We start from the raw sequence: 21,516 nt of genomic DNA, 5'->3' as shown, positions 1-21,516 counted from the left end.
TTCTTAGTTTAAAAAAATGTTAAATGGAGATTATTAAATTAGGATCATTAAATTGGAATTATTAGATGCATCTAACGAAGAAAACAATATTTACAGTATATTACAATATATACAAAGTTGTAGATTGAGGGTAGTATCGAAAATAGGCAGGACGTATTTCTTGTATCGGGAATTAAATCTTGTGAACTGGAATCAAAGTTTTCCTATATGACATTGCGAAACCTTTAAATCGACTGTTCTGTTTCTCTGCCCATACTTATGTTGACCTGCAGAAATGAGATAATTCTCTTTCCTTCTAGTTCACTGTGTTAAAAATACACAATTAAATTAACTTGGAAAAATGTCTTCGTGGTGTTATAACAGGTGATAGACATTATATGGCACGTAATGTTTATGATTCTCGACATTTCCCTGCATGAATATCGATAAGTCCCTTTTAAATTAATGCATGCTTTCAAACAAATGGTTCAACATTGTATTCATAACCTTAAGTATATTACTCTTAACTTGAGCTTATTCATGACTCTAAGTGCGTACTCGTGCGATTACATTATATTACCCAGTGGATACTATCATAATTTCATCAAAAATATACTTGGCTTGCGTGGTCTACCTTATATGAAGATTCTACCACAAAATCGTAACTCACATGTCTGCAGTCAGCCATCAGTGATATTAGATATCGCCTAAGAAGTAACCCTAAGGTCCATTTCACATGAGAATAATCTTATAATTGGAAAATATCTATGAAGGTGTGAGCACATTCCAACTTATCCTCCTAGCTAGGAATCCATTGGTGATTTCAGGCATAATTGTCAACAAACAGGTGTCATTTCGATCATATTCTAACCTAATCTGTGCTTACTCGTAGGTGAATAATTAAAGGAAACACAATAAATTCACTAAACACTCCGTAAAGCTCAACGTGAAAAATTATGTCCACAACAACATGACCATGATCATACTCACGAAGAAACATCAACTACTACCATCGTCAATTACCAATCTCATATAATCGTTTTCTTTAAATAACCATCATTTCACACTTTATACGAATATCACATTTCAATTACCTTATAAATCTCATCCCATTCTCACTCGACGTATCTCTCACCTTTATCATGGCTTGTGGACTTATTCATTGCATTACAGCTTTGATTCTGTCATAACTCCAAATTAACATGATCACATGTATTTATCTGGCAAGCACTTCCTACGGATGGTCTCTATCTTACCATTCTTTGATCATAACCATCAAACACATACCTAAGTTCAATTCTGACGTTGTGTACAATTCACCAACACCTTAAAGAAACCAACCTTTTCTCACACTATATTGACAGTATTTCGAACGTAGGCTTTCTATCACTGACTGACTTCCTACATATCTGACGTTTAGGATGTGAAGATTACCTGACCACCTTTAACCTAACTCGTAATCCACTAGTTCCATCTTTTCATTACCTTCATACAGAATAACTCCGTACTTTAATAACAAGGAAAAATAAATATTACTTATTAAACATTAATTTAAAAACGGACTTATCTCATTCGGCAGCTCCTGTAGTTGGTTTATGTCTGGGTGACTGGACATGCAGACACGCCTCCTCTCATTTCCCTATGCATTTGGGAAGGCTCGGGCACGTCTCATCTGGGCTTTAGTCATCTTATGGCTGGCGACGTCATCCTACGGCGCTCATCTGGATAGTTTCGCCTCCCATCTTCTTAGAACATCTTGAGCAGAGCTTGAGTAGTTGGAACAAAATAATATGCGGTTTTAATTAGCATCGTCATCTTAGGACTATGTTTTGTTATTGTGCTTATGTAGAAAGGTCGTCCTTCTTGAAAGAGTTGATGTTATGGACAACTGGAAATCTGGGATAAACAAAATTGATTGTAATGCTCGAAGTGAACAAATTGTGTTTATACATCCCTTCTAAATATTATGGTCCTTCGGTTATTTAAGACTGTCAGTATCGAGTAATACGTCGGCAAAGGACTGTTGTGACGTATCCCTGTTACAAGTTCTATATTTGGGTTTTGGTGTATTTAAATTTCGCGGAGCGAAATAATATCTCCTGCCAATAATCTAAAATGTAGCCGTCAACAAAGTCTTCTTCTTGTTTCCAGTAGAGAAATCTAATACTCTGATATCTTCTTTTATGCGGTCGACTATGTTTCTTCTCGTATGCGATTGAAATGAAATGTAGTTCTCTTCCAATTTTTTTTTTTTTTTCAATAATTGCTCGTAACAATCTTCTCACTTCGTTCCTTTTCACTGCCTTCTACGCCTTGGTCCTTTCACAAGCGCCTGATGAAGATATTGCCATCTTAGTTCATGGTATTGTCTGACGTTTAAATATTCGTTATTCTCTGAGGTTCAGACTCCATTTTTGTTCCGTCCGTAACTTTATGTAACAGTGAAATGGCACAATATATATAGTTTATATAGTTTGTCTATACGCAGTCGGTTTTGTGAGCAGTTGCAATGGCGATAAGAATAGAATGTATGACAAAATTTTCATAATCAATTTTCTGCCCTTAGGCCTAATTTTTGGATACCTAAGCATGAACAAAGAAATATAATGATCAAGGAAGTGTGAACGTTTAAAATTAATAAATTACATATAGGCTAAGGCCTAGCACATCATTAGGCCAATTATAATAAATATTAATGCCAGCGATTTACACTACATTTCTGGCAGCATAATAAAAAATGCGTACATTAGTAAACTGCGCTCGTAGCGCTTGTTCGGTGATATACACTTTATATAATAATAATAATAATAATAATAATAATAATAATAATAATAATAATAATAATAATAATAATAATAATCCCAACTCAATCGCCTCAAGGGCAGTATACTCGAGCGTTAGATTTTGGGTCGTGCGATAAAAATGGGGAGGAGTACCAGTCCCTCGCCCAGGAGGCCTTAAATGCTATGGCTTGTCTGAGGACGGGAAGATTGGAAGGGATAGACAAGGAAGAGGAAGGAAGCAGCCGTGATCTTAAATTAAATACCAACCCGGCATTTGCCTGGAGCGGGAGTGGGAAACCACGGAAAACTACTTCGAAGATGAGAGGCGGGAATCGAACACCCTTCTGCTCAGTTGACCTCCCCAGGGTGAGTGAAACCCGTTCCAGTCCTCGTGCCACTTTTCAAATTTCGTGGCAGAGCCGTGAATTGAACCCGGGCCTCAAGGGGTGGCAGCTAATCACACTAACCACTACACTGCAAAAGCAAATATAATTAAACTTGGTGATTATTTGTTTTTATCTAGCAAAGGTTATATTAATCTCGCACAGCTGCGAATGTTCTGAGGGCAGCCACTTATCACGTCGGCAATTTGGAACCCATTTTGCCCTCTTGTTCTTATCTTTCGGGAATCTAAATAACCTAGTCCCTTTACATGAATGAATTCTACAATTTAGAGTGACAAACTAACTCATGACAACTTTATCTCACTGTACCTTTAGTCCCAATATGGCCGTTACCACAAAGAATTCTGGGAGCGTGACCAGACCTGTGTCACTGCCCTGCAGTGCCTGCGTATACAGACCGTTACCTAAACTATTATCCAAGGCTGGGAAGTGAGCAATGAGAAGTGGGGTCACCGAATTTAGTTTACGGTTCTCCCGCTAAGATCGCCTTTCTTAGACATAAGTTTTGAATGTCTTCTTATGTTCAGCATGGTTCTTGTGACAAGTGCTTGTGAAAATTCGATAATGTACAGCTAATTATCGTACTTACAGAGAAACCATGTGTTCTGAATGTTGCATATAATCCATGTTTCTAGTAGTGCAAACAATCATGAATATCATGCCACGTTTGAAACATTTCTAGAAAATGTGTGGTTTCAATGAAGCTGTTCGTGGTACCGATTTCTTCTGGGCTTACTTTCTCCAAACTTCTTAGGTCAGCAATTGTGTCTCTCGAGAATATTACTTTAGCCCTTGCAACATTCACATTTTCCAAATTTGAAGGGTATGCTACTTTCCTATTTAATTTCCGCACAGGTTTCACTACCAATCATTTTTTCAGGTGATACAGCTTGTTCGCATGTTCTGCAGTTACCATATTACCATTTACTTTACAATTTTTGCTCAAGTGTTGTGATCTTACATTTTTAAATATATGCCTAGGTCAAAACTCAAAAATATAGGTCTGCTGAGATCTAATTGGTGCTGAATTTAATGTACAAGGTCTGCCTCCTTTCCGCACAAGGAGTGAAATATGGCAACATTCACTTGACAATTGTCTGTCACAATTCGGACGACTTAGAACTCACAGTCTTCAACAACCTGTAAGGCCTCGCGTGTTAATATGGCTGGTTGATCTCCTGTCAGGCTGTGTGTATATTAATATGACACAGTAATCCGGTAATGTGTGGAAAGACCTTTGAACAGAATGCAGAGCAATTTATTAGCAAGCTTGTCTTCAATACCGATAACATCTCCTTACATCACTCATTCCAAGAAGCTTATACAAATTCCTGTCGTAGACCAGCTTTCATTTTATTGCCATCTCATCTATGATGATAGAACCTACCTTTTCATTATCATGTCGTAAGGATTTTTTTCTGCAGTCAGATGTGCTCGTACCAAGGGAGTAAATCCTATCACTCCTCTGGACTGGCCAATATAAGTTTTCAAGATTTTTTATGTGGTAGGTGCAAAGTATTACGCGATCTTAGGAACCTGTAGCATGTGGATGACCCGTTGGACAGTAATATGCATAACTTTACAATATTACCTCTAAATTTACACTTTTGTGTAGTGGCTGTAGATATGTTCGGTTCCACATGAAGTTCAATTAGATTAATTTCCGTCTTCTGTAACCTTCCTCGTATCTGGTCTTCCCGTATGTGAATGTTTGTGTCCGGAAAAGAATCTTGAAATACGGATGGAATGACGTTCGGAAGTAGGATTTTATTGCTGTGCTTACGCTACAATCTGAGTCATTAAAACGCCTATTGCAAACAGTGGAATGTACGCTAGGTTTCCACATAGATCCCAGTCTATTTCCTTGACGAGAAATTGGAAAACACCATTTAGTTTTAAGTCCCTCGTCTTTCGGACTTTTGTGAAATGACATAGCACATCATTTGAGGTCTTTGATTTACAGTAATGAACACTACAGTACACCATGGTTTTTTAATACTTTTTAACATCATAAGGACCATCACTCAAACTTCCCTAAATTTAACATTACTATCACTCATAGAGTCGCTTATAATTCAAATCTACTGATCTATAATCACTCTTAGCATTATCACACTTAACAATCATCACTCCGTTCTCATTCAATTCCAATCTTAAGACTCACACTCTACTATCTACCAAATTTAACTTCATAACGACCAATACTCAAAATTCCCTTCATTTAACATTACCGCCACTCTTACATTCGCTTACAATTCAAATATACTTACCTATACTCACTCCTAGCAATATCACGCTTAACAATCATCACTCCGTTCTCAGTCGGTTTCACAATAAATTCACTATTCATTTCAAATTTACGACCATTTGTAATAATAACTCTTAGCACTAAGTATTCTTAACTTAAAATCACACTATGCCTTCCAATCTAATTATACATTAGCACTATTACCTAGCTTACTAATACTACTTGACTTTTTAACTTCTCCTTACTATGCCTTCACCACTTTTACCTTTCTTACCACATAGTTCCTTTAAACTCGTGCTTCTCCATTAAATCATAGATCCTCTTGCTTCTGCTTCCTCCCTCAAACAATTATTTTCATTATGCGCATGTCCACTTGCCATTTCTTGTGTTTTTCCCTTCACCGGCACTTTCTGCATCCTCATTTCTTTTCCCGCACTGGCCTCCAGCGTCAGTTGCTTGTGTCCACTTGCCTTTTCTTGCGTTTTCCCTTCCTCCAGCACTTTCCTGATTTCTTCTACCACTGTATCTACATACACGTCCTCTTCATCCCTGATACTCGGTGCTCCATGATTTATATTATGCCCATCCTCTTCAGCCCTACTCATTTCTTCCTGCTTCCTGCTCCTCCATTGCCTGAAGTTTCGACAATGTCCAGGTTGGCGTCCATTTCTCATTGGTCACCATCAACTCCTGGCCCCTAACATGCGCCGTCAACCCTTGCAGCTTCACCCTTACTAGATGATTCTTTAAAGTTCTGAAGTTCTTAATTCTCTGTCTTCCCGTGTTTCTCTTAATCCATTTTTTTCACTTTGCAGATTGCCAGTGTTTGTCGTTACTATGTCCGCCATCAATGTGGATAGCAGCGCCACTTTTATAGGTCTGCGCCCTCTCACCTTGCCTAATCTCTCAGCATCATCTATATCGACCTCACTGAAATTGACTTTCATTTTGTTTTGAATGGAATCTACCATTTTCTAAATAATGTCCACTTTAGCTTCAGCCCTTTCCTCCTGCACACCGTAAATAAATATGGGTTGCTTCCTACGTTCTTGATTGTGTGCTTCTAATTATTTCTTCAGATTCCGCAGCACCTCTTATATATTTTTCTCTCTCTTAGTGACACAATTTCTCTCTCTCTGATTTTCATTTTAGCCTTAGTTTCTTTCGTGTTTTCCTGAATCCACTCCCTCGTCTTTTCGTGCTCTTTAACTCGCTCCTGTATCATCTTTTTAACTGATCAAAGGGGAAGAGCTCCTGCACTACCTCCTTTACCAGCTTCCTAATTACTTCTATGTCCTCCCAGCTCATATTGCCACCGCTCTGCGGGCCTGGATTATTTCCACGCCCCCAATAACCAGCAAAACCGTGACCACCACTGCCACCAACGGCATCCCACCCTTCAACCCCATCACCACTTTACCTTCCTTTCTTGTGGTTGTTCCCTTCTTCATTCTTCCCTGCCATCTTCCGATAACTACCCGATATTGTACTTTACCGATCATCTTCCTTGTCACATTCCACTTGATCAGTTCTCTCTCCCTCATACTCCAATCCACTCAACCTGCAGACTCAACACGGCACGTCCGTTCCCGTTGCTTGCTTAAGCTAGACTGCATAAATTTCAGTCACTAAATTATAATCACACGCACTAGCACAAGAAAGCTCATAAAGTACAAAACTACGTCTTGACTTGCTCGTGAATGTTCGAATGATAACTACGCCCATGCGATTTTATGACTAAGAAGAGAGCACCTAACGGCAAAACGATGCGATTCACGAGCTCGAGTGGGAAGCAGCCAGGCCTCGCTGGTCGTGAAACTGGCTTTTAGTCACCTCTTAGGACTCGTCTGTCATAAGAGGCGACTAAAAGCGGCCCTAGGGGCTCCAAACTTGGAAGCATGGGTTGACGACCAAGGGGTCTTTAGCTGAGCACTGACATTGCTTACACTTACTTGTGCCAGGCTTCTCACTTTCATCTATTGTATCCGACATACCTCGGTCAACTCTTGTTCTTCTCGACCCAGACGGTTGCAAATCCTGGGGAGTCTTTCATTTTCATGCTCTTTATGACACTTGGTTTCATCAGAAATGTATCAACACATTGCTCATATGAACGAAGCCTCGGGCACTTCCTTCCCTCTTCCTTGACTATCTCTTCTAATCTCCACACCTACCCTGTATAATGTTTATAAGATAGATTATACGCTTTTTGTGTTAGTTTACTGTTAACCGTCAAGCTGTTCAGATCGTGGTAAGTCCTCTCGTCCAAAGCTACTATAGGCTACTTTTCTAATCTACACAGCTTTGTATTACGTTATATAAGTAGGGAGTAACAGGTGTCTAGTAGATTTAGTTTGTTACTTTTAAAGAAGAATCTGTTTGCAGAAGATAAAGTCCATCAGTGAACAACCTATTTCTAGCTACTGTATTTGCAAACAGTGTGTGGTAAACCATTTCCCCGAGGCTATTACAAATTAAACATTGTAGAAAAGAGTTCAAGAACGCTTACAACGCTCAACGTCACGAAGCCGCGTATAATGTAGCTTCATCGAGTAGAAAATATAACGAGCACAACCATATTCAAGCAAATGCTGATTTAGTTTTAAAAAGCACACCTCTGCGAGATATTTTTAATTCTCCCTTGTTGTCTAGGCCTGCTACAAGTTCTGTTACTAAGCACATATTTCGATATGTGGGGAAGCAAGATGATGATGCTGATGATAATAGTGATAATAAAGAAAAATAAGGAGAAGAAGAAAAAGAAGATCTCAATATTTCTTTGCCATTAGAGCTTTATGATTTTACTTCATTTTCTAAGCCAACTATATGTTCTGTCGGCGTGCAACCATCTCAAGAAGAAAAGATGCTAGATAAGTAGAAGGCGATTTTAACGCTTATTTGCTATCAAAACAAGTTACGTTTGTACCTAGAAACGCGACTGCAGAAGCACGTATTACATCAAAACAAGTCCCTACATATCAACTGTCTGCATGCGGGCAAAGTTTACAAGAAGCCTCTGTTACCCTATGTAGACGTAAGATACTGTAAAGATCCCAACCTACTCGTAAAACGTTTGCAACTGCTAAAAGCCTATCAAGATGCTGGTTACACAGAGTATAAATCAGATATATTTGAAATAGGGCAAGAAATACGTCGTTCGAATATTACTGAGTAATAGCTCTACAAAGTGAAGACCTTACCTGTAAGCTCTCTCTCAACAGTACAGCAGCCTAAACACCTCCCTACATTCCCAGTCCTCACCATTACTCTCATCCTCACCTAAGTCGTCCTTCTGTAGCATGTAGTGGATCAAGTAGCTATACTGGTGCGGACTATTTTCTAACATTATACTTCCATAAGGGTGCTGACTCCGCTCTAAGGCACGCCTTAGTGCCGGTCTCAAGCCCGGATAATTAGAGGAGGGGCGCCCTAAATATTAGAAAAATGTAAGCTCTTTTGCCCTTCAGCCCGTGAGCCCTTTACTCCTTTTGCCCTTTTACCATTTGACCCTTTTACCTTTTAGCCATTTAGCTTTCTTCCTTAAATTTGTCATGCTCTCGCAGAGGGAGTAGAGTACTGGCCACACTTCTGGAAGACTAAAGTTATGGAAGGCAGCTGGTTAGAAGGATGAACGATAGCTCAGCTCCTTAAAGTTAGTCTAATATAACAAATGCACAACAGCTATCTTGCCTCGTAGCCCCTACCTCAGTTCCCAAGAGTCAGCTTCAACACGTGATGTGAAGTGAACGGTGCAGGACGGGCAAGGAGGCTCATATTGTCGACAACACAACCAAGTTCAACTTGCGTCATTCCATAATGTCAGGATAACTACATGGTTAATTTTCTTCGAATAGCCACTCATGTTGTATTATATTGGTGCAATTCGACGCATGTAATGACATTTCAACTTTTGCAAATGACTGGACTTCATGGTTCACATCATGTTCATGTTGTGCTATTTTAGGATTCAAGATTGACAAGACGCTAATACGCAGCGTGACAAGATTTATAGACTTTTCATTCACTAATCTTAATGTGACCTTACTATATTTGCAATCTATATATATAATAAATTGTCCTGACTGACTGACTGACTGACTGACTGACTGACTGACTGATTCATCATCGCCGAGCCATAACTACTGGACATAAAGAAATACAATTTTGGGGATACATTCATATTAACACGTAGGTGATCGCTAAGAGAGGATTTTTGGATATTCCGTCGCTAAGGGGGTGAAAAGGGGGGTGAATATTTAAAATGACGATATCTATATCTCAAGAACTTAAAAGTTCACAGTTGTAAAAATTGGTATTTGGAATCTCATTTAAAAATAAAGAAATACGATTTTTTTTGTTTTCGGAAAATCCCATTAAGTGGGGTGAAAATGGGGGAAAAGGGGTTGAACACCTTTTATGAGGAGACTTATATCTCAAAAACTGACGTTGTTACGGACATGAAAATTGAAATTTGGAATCTCCTTTGAAAATAAGGAAACACGTATTTTTGTGTTTTTGGATAATCCGATGAATAGGGGGTGAACAGGTGTGACAAACGGGGTGAATTTAAAAAAAGGACTGTATCTGCAAATTATATCAGACACGTAACATATTACAGATTTGAAAATTGGTATTTGGAATTTCCTGTAAAAGTAAAGAAACATAAATATTTTTTCGGAAAGTCTAAGGGGAACTGAAAAAGTGGGTGAATTCTTAAAATTAGGGTATCTACAGTATATCTCAAAAACTTAACATGTTGCAGACGTGAAAATTGGTATTTGGAATCTCCGTTAAAATAAGGAAACGCGTATTCTTTGGTTTTCGGAAAATACCCTGAACGGGGAGGGGGGTGGGGGGTGTGTGTGAAAGGATTGACAAGTAAGTTGAATTATTTTTATGAGAATGTATGTATACATACCACAAAAGTCAAAATATGTTAAAAACGTGAAAACTGGTATTTGGAATCTGCTTTAAAAACAAGGAAACACGCTAACACGCATTTGCGGCAGGGGGTGGGGGAAATCAACTTGGTAGATGGGGGGGATGAAAACAGAGATGAATTCCTTTTAAGAGGATACATTTATTTCAAAAACAGAAGATGTTACAGACATGAAAATTTGCCTTTGGAATTTTCTTTCAAACTAAATAAACATGTAATCTTTTGTCTTTGGAAAATCCACTTGAGAGGGGTGAATGAATTGAAGAATTAGTTTAATTCTTTGTGCGAGGATACTTATACATCAAAAAAATTAAAAATTTTGTCTGGCTCCATGGCTAAATGGTAAGCGTGCTGGCCTTTGGTCACAGGGGTCCCGGGTTCGAAGGGTCGGGAATTTTAACCATCATTGGTTAATTTTCCTGGCACGGGGGCTGGGTGTATGTGTCGTCTTCATCATCATTTCATCCTCATCACGACCACCAGGTCACCTACGGGCGTCAAATCGAAAGACCTGCACCTGGCGAGCCGAACCCGTCCTGGAATCTCCCGGCACTAAAAGCCATACGCCATTTCATTTCAACTAAAAATGTTAGGAAAGTCGTGAACATTGGTATTTGGAATCTCTTTTATAAAGAAGCACGCACTTTTGAGGAAGGAGAATCAACTTAACGGGTAGGAAGGGGGGTCAAAAAGCAGTTGAATTACTTTCATAAGTATAATTATATCACAAAAATTGAAGCTGTTACAGACGTGAAAGTTGGTATTTTTAATTTCCTTTCAAAATAAAGAAACAAATATTTTTGGTTTTCGGAAAGTCCACTTCAGGCAGGAGAGGAGTGGAAAGAAGTGAGGAAGAAGAAGTTGAATAATTCTTATGAGTATACATTTATCTCAAAAACTGAAGGTGTTACAGACGTACAGGCATGAAAACTGGTATTTGAATATCCTTTAAAAGTAATAAAACACGTATTTTTTTGCTTTCGGAAAATCCAACTGAGGGGTTGAAAAGAATTGGGAAAGCGGGTGAATTTTTAAAATGAGTACCGGTATAGCTATATTATATGTCGTCCGGCTCCATGGCAAAATGGTTAGCGTGCTGGCCTTTGGTCACAGGGGTCCCGGGTTCTATTCCCGGCAGGTTCGGGAATTTTAACCATCATTGGTTAATTTCCCTGGCACGGAGGCTGCGTGTATGTGTTGTCTTCATTGTGATTTCATCCTCATCACGACGCGCAGGTCGCCTACGGGTGTCAAATCAAACGAACTGTACCTGGCGACCCGAACCCGTCCTGGGATCACCCAGCACTAAAAGCCATACGCCATTCCATTTTACATTATATGTCAAAAACTTAACATGCTGGAGACAAGAAACTTGGTATTTGGAAAGTCTTTTAAAATACAGGAACCTGTACCTTTTTGTTTTCGGAGAGGGCATTTAACAGGGGGTGAAAAGTAGTGAGAAATAGTTGAATTATTTTTTATGAGGGTACTCATATCGGAAAATCTGAAAAAGTTACAGACGTGAAAATTGATATTTGGAATCTCCTTTGAAAATAAGGAAGTACTTTCGTTTTCGGAAAATACACTTAGATGGGGGTAGGGGTCTCCTCTGCGAACCATGTGACCTTGCCGCGGTGGGGAGGCTTGCGTGTCCCAATGATGCAGATAGCCGAGCCGCAGGTGCAACCATATCGGATGGGCATCTGTTGAGAGACCAGACTAACGAATGGTTCATCGAAAGGGGCATGGGCGCCCGCAAGGGGGGGCAAGGGGGGGCACTTGCCCCCCTGGAATTCTAAAGATGTTGTTGTTCAATTGTTTAATATCATACCAGATTATTTCATAAACTGAAATTACTGACAGTCATCTAGCATATGTTATAACTGGAAGTTTCTGTAAACAAATTAATGTTGCTGACGTTATATTGGTTTTTATATTCAAGAAAAATGTTAATGTGCCCCCATCTGGAAAAGATCCTGCGGGCGCCCATGGAAAGGGGGGTAGCAGCCTTTCGGTAGTTGCAAGGGCGGCAGTCTGGATGATTGACTGATACGGCCTTGTAATAATACTCAACATGGCTTAGCTGTGTTGATACTGCTACACGGCTGAAAGCAAAGGGAAACTACAGCCGTAACTAACTCCCGAGGACATGCAGCTCTCTCTGTATGAATGATGTACTGATGATGGCTTTCTCCCGGGTAAAATATTCTGGAGGTAAACTAGTCTCCAATTCGGATCTCCGGGTGGGGACTACACGAGAGGGGGCGATCATCAGGAAGATGGATACTGACATTCTGCGAGTCGGAGCGTGGAATGTTAGAAGTTTGAATCGTTGTGGTAGGTTAGAGAATCTGAAAAGGAAGATGGATAGGCTAAAGTTAGATGTAGTTGGCATAAGTGAAGTACGTTGGCAGGAAGAACAAGATTTTTGGTCAGGCGACTACCGAATTATCAACACAAAATCAAACAGAGTGAATGCAGAAGTTGGTTTAATAATGAATAAGAAAATAGGGCAGCGGGTAAGCTACTACGACCCGCATAGTGAAAGAATTATTGTCGTTAAGATAGACACCAAACCAATGCCCACCACAATAGTGTAGGTCTATATGCCTACTAGTTCAGCGGATGATGAAGAAATCGAAAGAATATATGAGGAGATAGAAGATTTAATACAATATGTAAAAGGTGACGAGAATCTAATTGTGATGGGAGACTGGAATGCAGTGGTAGGCCAAGGAAGAGAAGGTAGTACAGTAGGAGAATTTGGATTGGGACAAAGGAACGAAATAGGAAGTCGGCTGGTTGAATTCTGCACTGATCATAATTTAGTCATTAACAATACTTGGTTCAAACATCACAAACGACGGCTGTGTACGTGGACGAGACCTGGAGACACTGGAAGGTATCAAATAGACTTCATTATGATTAGGCAGAGATTCATAAACCAGGTGTTGGATTGCAAAACTTTCCCAGGAGCAGACGTGGACTCTGACCACAGCTTGTTGGTCATGAAATGCCATCTGAAGTTGAAGAAATTGAAGAAAGGAAAGAATGCAAAAAGATGGGATCTAGACAAGTTGAAAGAAAAGAGTGTGAGGGATTGTTTCAAGGAACATGTTGCACAAGGTCTAAATGAAAAGGCTGAAGGAAACACTATAGAGGAAGAGTGGAGCGTCATGAAAAATGAAGTCAGTAGGGCTGCTGAAGAAATGTTAGGAAGGAAGAAAAGATCAACTAAGAATCAGTGGATAACTCAGGAGATACTAGACCTGATTGATGAACGACGAAAATACAAGAATGCTAGAAATGAAGAGGGCAGAAAAGAATACAGGCGATTAAAGAATGAAGTGGATAGAAAGTGAAAGGTAGCTAAGGAAGAATGGCTGAAGGAGAAATGCAAGGATGTCGAAGGCTGTATGGTCCTGGGAAAGGTAGATGCTGCATACAGGAAAATCAAGGAAACCTTTGGAGAAAGGAAATCTAGGTGCATGAATATTAAGAGCTCAGATGGGAAACCACTTCTGGGGAAAGAAGACAAAGCAGAAAGATGGCAGGAGCATATCCAACAGTTGTATCAAGGTAAAGATGTAGATAATTTGGTTCCGGAACATAAAGAGGCTGTTGATGCTGATGAAATGGGAGACCCAATTTTGAGGTCAGAGTTTGACAGAGCTGTGAGAGACCTCAATAGGAAAAAGGCACCTGGAATTGATGACATTCCCTCTGAATTACTGACTGCCTTCGGAGAAACCAGCATGGCAAGGTTATTTCATTTAGTGTGCAAGATGTATGAGACAGGAGAAGTCCCATCCGATTTTCGGAAGAATGTTGTTATACCTATTCCCAAGAAAGCCGGTGCTGACAGGTGTGAAAACTACCGCACCATTAGCTTAGTATCTCATGCCTGCAAATTTAAACACGTATTATTTACAGAAGAATGGAAAAACAAGTTGAAGCTGAGTTGGGAGAAGATCAATTTGGCTTCAGAAGAAATGTTGGAACACGTGAAGCAATCATGACTTTACGTCTGATATTAGAGGATCGAATCAAGAAGGACAAGCCCACGTACATGGCATTCGTAGATCTAGAAAAGGCATTCGATAATGTTGATTGGACCAAGCTATTTATGATTCTGAAGATGATAGGGATCAGATACCGAGAACGAAGAATTATCTACAATCTGTATAAAAATCAGTCTGCAGTGATAAGAATCGAGGGCTTTGAAAAAGAAGCAGCAATCCAGAAAGGAGTGAGGCAAGGCTGCAGTTTGTCCCCTCTCCTTTTCAATGTTTACATAGAACAGGCAGTAAAGGAAATCAAAGAGAAATTTGGAAAGGGAATCACAGTCCAAGGAGAAGAAATCAAAACCTTGAGATATGCCGATGACATTGTTATTTTATCTGAGACTGCAGAAGATCTCGAGAAGTTGCTGATTGGTATGGATGAAGTCTTGGGTATGGAGTACAAGATGAAAATAAATAAGTCCAAAACAAAAGTAATGGAGTGCAGTCGAACGAAGGCAGGTGATGCAGGAAATATTAGATTAGGAAATGAAGTCTTAAAGGAAGTAGATGAATATTGTTACTTGGGTAGTAAAATAACTAACGATGGCAGAAGTAAGGAGGACATAAAATGTAGACTAGCAGAAGCAAGGAAGAGCTTTCTTAAGAAAAGAAATTTGCTCACTTCAAACATTGATATCGGAATTAGAAAGACGTTTTTGAAGACTTTCATGTGGAGCGTGGCATTGTATGGAATTGAAACATGGACGATAACTGGCTTAGAAAGAAAGAGAATAGAAGCTTTTGAAATGTGGTGTTACAGAAGAATGCTGAAGGTGAGATGGATAGATCGAATCACGAATGAAGAGATACTGAATCGAATTGGTGAGAGGAGATCAATTTGGCTAAATTTGACGAGAAGAAGAGATAGAATGATAGGACACATCTTAAGACACCCAGGACTTGTTCAGTTGGTTTTTGAAGGAAGTGTAGGTGGTAAGAACGGTAGGGGTAGACCAAGGTATGAATATGACAAGCAGATTAGAGCAGATGTAGGATGCAATAGTTACGTAGAAATGAAAAGTTTAGCACAGGATAGGGTGACATGGAGAGCTGCATCAAACCAGTCTATGGACTGATGACTCAAACAACAACGGGGGTAGGGGAAAGACTGATCAAGGGGTTGAATTCTTTTTATGGGGGTACTTATGTATATCTCAAAAACGAATTATGTTACAAGTGTGGGAATAGGTATTTGGAATCTCCTTTAAAAATATAGAAACATGTATTTATTTTTTGACTTGAGAGAAGGCTGTTTTCTCTCATGTACAGTTCTATGTCGCATGGTCATCTTAGCCCAAAAAGGTAATACCACAAACATGGTTTACAAAGAATTTCTGGGGTAAATGAAAGTCAATTTTGGGGTGAGTTTTTGTACTTTATGAATTTTCAGATAGTCTCTGAGTACAATGCCGAGGAACGATTGCTCTGATCAAATTACGAAATACACGCGAGTGAAGCCGCGGGTAATTGCTAGTGATTTTATATGTGACTGATGATGTCCCACGAGAGGACGGAACATGTATTACTAATATAGTTTAATGTAGCCTTATTAATAAAGGCGATTACAGTGGAATTATATATTTAAATTTTTCACAAGTTGATACTTTTTGACAATACAAGCTCAAATATGAAATTCATCACATGCAACCCCAAAAGGTGGACGCTAAAACTAATGGGGCATAAGTTACAAGTTGTAAGCCTCTGAGGTGGCTCTCTAGAGCTCGGTCTATGATAATACAGTATTGCATTTCTCTAATGCCAGGCTGGTAAAACACATAGGTCATAAGTGACAAGTTGTGAGCCCCTCAGGCAGCTCTCTAGTTAAGTATAAACGAATACAGTTTATCAGCCATCTTGCATAGCAACGCTTGCCTTATCCCCCAAAATTTCGGCTGATAAAACTAATCGGTCATAAGTTAAAAGTTGTGAGCCTCTGAGGTAGCTCTGTAGATTTAGGCTTATTTCAGACTCAGCTCAAGGTCCTCTAGCCGCTAAACGTAGCTCGGAAGTTAAGATCCCCTGGTACCCCTTTTAATCCTTTCTACAGCTGTTATCCATCACCCTCCGACCTATGTTACGTCACGCCACCGAGAGTCTAAGTTAAGAAGGACATCCTGTTAGGAGGGTGGAACCCCTAATTAGTTCAATACGTGAAAAGCCCTAGCAGAGCCCACGTCGGGTTAGTGATATAAGAGCCCACGTGTACGCAAGAGGCCCTGCAGCGACGATTTTGCCTCGAGGGTCCTAGCACTAGGAAGCTGCACATGGCCGCCATCTTGCGCATTAGTCTCTAGGACATTTCCTTAAGTCCTACGTACACCGGCTATCCTACCCTGGGTCAGCTTTCTCCATCCTATATGATAAAACAAATAGGTCATAAGTCACAAGTTGTGAGCCCCTAAGGCAGTCCTGTTGTTAGGTCTGTACAAATAGAGTATAGCAGCCATCTTGCATAGTAGCCCCGCTTCAGCTCTAGAATGCCATGCTGATAAATCTAATAGGTTGTGAGCTCCTGATGGAGCCCTCTAGTTAAGTCTAACCGAGCTCGATAGCTGCAGTCGCTTAATTGCGGCCAGCCTCCAGTATTCGGGAGATCGCGGGTTCGAACCCCACTTTCGGCAGCACTGAAGAAGGTTTTCCGTGGTTTCCCATTTTCACACCAGGCAAATGCTGCGGCTGTACCTTAATTAAGGCCACGGCTGCTTCCTTCCCACTCCTAGCCCTTCCCTGTCCCATCGTCGCCATAAGACCTATCTGTGTCGGTGCGACGTAAAGCAAATAACAGAAAAAAAACGAGTATAATATAGCTGTCATTTTGCATGGTAGCCCTTTCCTCCGCCTCGAAATTTATGCTAATAAAACTAATAAGTTATAACTTACAAGTTGTGAGCCCTTGAGGCAGCTCTATATAGTTAGGCCTATAAGAACAATGCATCACCATTAGCTCCTAGTCCATGTCCTTAAAGTTATTGTCATATAATCAATGTATAGCAAACATCTTGCATCGGGGCGCTAGCACTAGGAAGTTGTACGCGTCCGTCATCTTGCGCTTTCGCCCCTATGTCGTCTCTTTAAGTCCTATGTCACCCCTGAGCCAGTTATCTCCATAAGAGCGTATGTATAGCCACCATCTTGCCCACTTGCCCGTGCGCCAACTCCCTAGAGTTAGTCCCATAAGAGCCCGCGGATAGCCGCCATCTTGCCCACTTGCCCCTGCGCCAGCTCTGTCTTTTTAGACCTAATAATAATAATAATAATAATAATAATAATAATAATAATAATAATAATAATAATAATAATAATAATAATAATAATACAAATTTTGGGTAATATTCTGATATTCAATATTCCTATGAAGTGCTTGCATTTCGGTTTGAGAGATTTGGGATGCTGCAACACATTCTCGCATGATATTCTCGGTCAAACAGACTCCGATGACCGGGAAAACCTAGTATATCTACTAAGGAAAAAAGAAAGATGTTAAACGGCCATTACCTTGTTGAAAGGCTGCCGGCGGACGAAAGAGGCGCTTCCCGCCTCCTGCTATACTTCCATATACTAAGCTAGATGTTGCACGAGTGGCCGAGAGACAAGAAAATCAGCAGTTTTTATACTCTCGTGGAAGTTTCGAGACCTTTCATGAATAATTAAGACACACCCACATGCGTTTATTGGTCGGCTAAAGTTTACACATCAAATGTAATTAAACAAATTCGGGTTTGGCTAAGTTCAAAACTGGCGGAAAGAAAGATTAATATTGCCAACCTACAAATGAAAGAACGAAATTTAGTTATAGGAAAACTTATGAGTATAAAATATCTTCAAGAAAAGTTCCATCACTTCGCACCAGGGTGCATGATCATAGTTTTTGGTAGAGACGTCTGTGAGAGAATGTCCACACTTCTTGATAATTAGTAAACAAGCACAATTCGAAAATAACACAGTGACATCTTCTGATAAACGGTTGAATAAATTCAGTTTTAAAGTTCAGAGTTTCAGCTGTAGAGGAGTACTTTAAGGCGGAAAATTCAAATGTGCGGCGTATAGGAGTACCAACCGGTACAGACCTCCCCCCCCCCCCATATGTCCTTCCAAGGGGTGACACAGAAGAATGTTGAAGAAAATAACTTTCCAAAACAAAAGTCCAAGTTTGTTTAACCCAACATTAATCATCACTTGAAGAAAATTTTTGCTTACTTGCAAACAGATTTGTTGAAGTACATGGAAGAAACATTAATAGATGAAAAGGCTCTTAATGTTGAATAGAAGAAGAATTTTGAAGAAAGAAAATATTTTTAGGTCCTTTAGGAGGATGACTAGATAAATTCCAGATTTAGAGTGTCTTGTTTGCCGTAGAATACCAGGTACATGTTGCTACTTTTAACGGCAAGACCAGCCGCCGCTGCCAAAGTCCAGTTGAGGTCGCCCGGACCCGTCAAGTACCCTGAGATACCTCTCTCCCGCACTATGAGAGGGGTAGTCGTGGTGAAGGACGCCGCAGATGTGAAGTTTGTTTACAGTCCCCAGATAAGCTTGCGGATGGTGCGCCGCACTTCAGCCCGTGCCGGTGGCGGTAAGCCGCGAAGGGCTGCGGGGCACTGAAACAATAAAATCTCGGCGGCAGAATTGTTGTTGACATCTGATTTCTAATTTTAGGGTACGATCTTGTTGGTGAGGCAGAGGGGCCAGCGGCGCGGAAAATTTTTTTTAACCCCTGGTATGGTTTAGCAGGAGACGGGAGCTTGGTAATGGCCGTACGGGAAAGGACAGCAGAAAAACTGGCGGGTAAGGTTTTACATACATATACAAGGTAGATGAGGAAACAAAGGGCAGAAGGCCTAACATTAATAGAAGATATAACATTTACACCATTGGAAGACACAAACGGCAAGTTAGCAATTACATTCCACAGGTTTCACCTGAGACAGGTGAAATCTAAAGATCCTCTCGGTGGCTGGATTGCTTACTAATAATGTTACCGGAGTTAAGAAATCCAAAACAGTGCACGGCCCATGAAATCTGGGGGCAAGCTTGCCCGCGGGAACAAAGTTTTTTACCATCACTTGGTCTCCTATTTTTAAATTGGTGGACTTTCGTCCACGATCATATCTTTCCCTAACCTTTTCATGAGAAATTTTAAGATTGACCTTAGCCTTCTTCCATAGATCTCTAATATTATCGGGATCTATTGTCTCAGGTAGCATATGTCTAAGAGACCAAAGGTTAGAGAGCGGCGTGTTGGGTACAAACTTAAACATCAAGGAAGCTGGAGTAAACTTATGAGATTCATGAACCGCCGAATTCAAAGCGAAAGCTAACCAATGCAAGGACGTGTCCCAGCTAGAATGATCATCATGATGATGGGCAATTAGAGCCGACCTCAGATTACGATTGACCCGTTCAGCTAGAGATGGTTGAGGATAGTATGCAAAAGTTGTTACATGTGAGATGGATAGATCAAAACAGAATTTACGGAAGAGATTGGAGGTAAAGGATTTAGCATTATCAGACACTAAATATTGACACGGACCAAAAGAAGCAAAGATGGAATTTAAGCAAGAAATAGAAGAATGAGCGGTAGCCAGCTTAGTCGGAAATAGCCAGGAAAATCTTGTGAAACACACAAGTCGATATAGAGGCGTTCCATGGGGCGTGACGCTTGATGAGAAGACAATAGCCCTTGCTTAGTGGATATGGTGGGTTTACTAAGCCAACACGATTTACAGGCTTTTACCAATTCTCGAATTTCACCGTCCATACCTTTCCAGATGAACATTTCTCGGATCTTTTCTCGAGTTTTGAAGATGCCTAAACGCCCCCCTAATGGGGTCTCATGGTAGTACTTGAAGATCATAGGTACAAGAACAGCTGGAACAACAAATTTCATCTTCTGATCATGTCTCGACGGTTAACATAAAACACCATTCCTCAATACATAAGGGACGACATGTTCCCTAGAAGAAAGGGTTTCCATAATAGGAGCCAGCACTGGATCTTCACGTTGATATTTTTCAAGATCCCTAAACAAAATGGGAGCATCCGTTAGTATGGCAATTATACCAGGAGATATGGGCTCGGGAAGTGAAGAACTGTGTTCTTGTTCAAGGGGCTCTACATCATTGGAAAACATACGGCTTAGTCCGTCAGCCACAACATTTTCAATTCCTCTTATACGCCTAACATCAAATTGGAAGGCAGAAATTCTGATGGCCCAGCGGGCTATGCGACCAGTGCGACGCGGCCTACCTAAGACCCAACATAAGGCTTGGTTATCTGTCTCCAAGTCGAACTTGACATGTTCCAGATAGAGGCTGAACTTTTCTAGAGCAAACAAGACTGCCAAACCTTCAAGTTCATAAATTGCATACTTGGCTTCTTGAGCCGATAAAGTTCTAGACGCATCGGCGATGGGTCGCCTCCCTAGTTCAGTCTCTTGAAGCAGGACTGCAGCCACCGCCGACGACGACGCGTCGGTTTGGACGATGAATTTCTTCGAGAAATCAGGCATGGCAAGAACAGGGGTATTACGCAGAGCTAATTTGAGATCTTCGAAAGAGGCTTGTTGAGAAAGTCCCCACTCAAATTTGACGCCTTTCCTACGGAGTAAGATCAAGGGCGCCGCTCGATTAGCGAAGTTAGGAATAAATTTCCTGAAGACATTCACCATGCCGATGAATCGGGCGATACCTTTGATGTCCTTAGGAGGTTTGAAATCACGGATGGCCTGTGTTCTAGAATGATCTACAGCGACACCATCAGGCGACACAATATGCCCTAGAAATGACATGGAAGGCTTAGCAAAAGCAACCTTGGACAACTTCACCGTTAACCATGCCTTACGAAGGCGACTCAGGACCTCTTTCAGATGATCTAGGTGTTCTTCAAAGGTCTCAGAAAATACGACATCGTCAAGATAATGGTATAGATACTCAAATTTGATGTCGGAGAAGACCCTGTCTAGCAGTCTCGTAAGTACAGCTGCTCCCGTGGGGAGCCCGAAAGGCACTTAGTTGTACTCAAACACGTTCCAACCCGTGGCAAAAGCTGTCAGATGTTTAGATTCTTCAGTCAGAGGGATCTGATTATACGCCTGATTGAG

Source organism: Anabrus simplex, chromosome 3 (genome assembly GCF_040414725.1).
Source record: "Anabrus simplex isolate iqAnaSimp1 chromosome 3, ASM4041472v1, whole genome shotgun sequence".
NCBI lineage: Eukaryota > Metazoa > Arthropoda > Insecta > Orthoptera > Tettigoniidae > Anabrus > Anabrus simplex.
Note: the sequence above shows the minus strand (reverse complement) of the source record.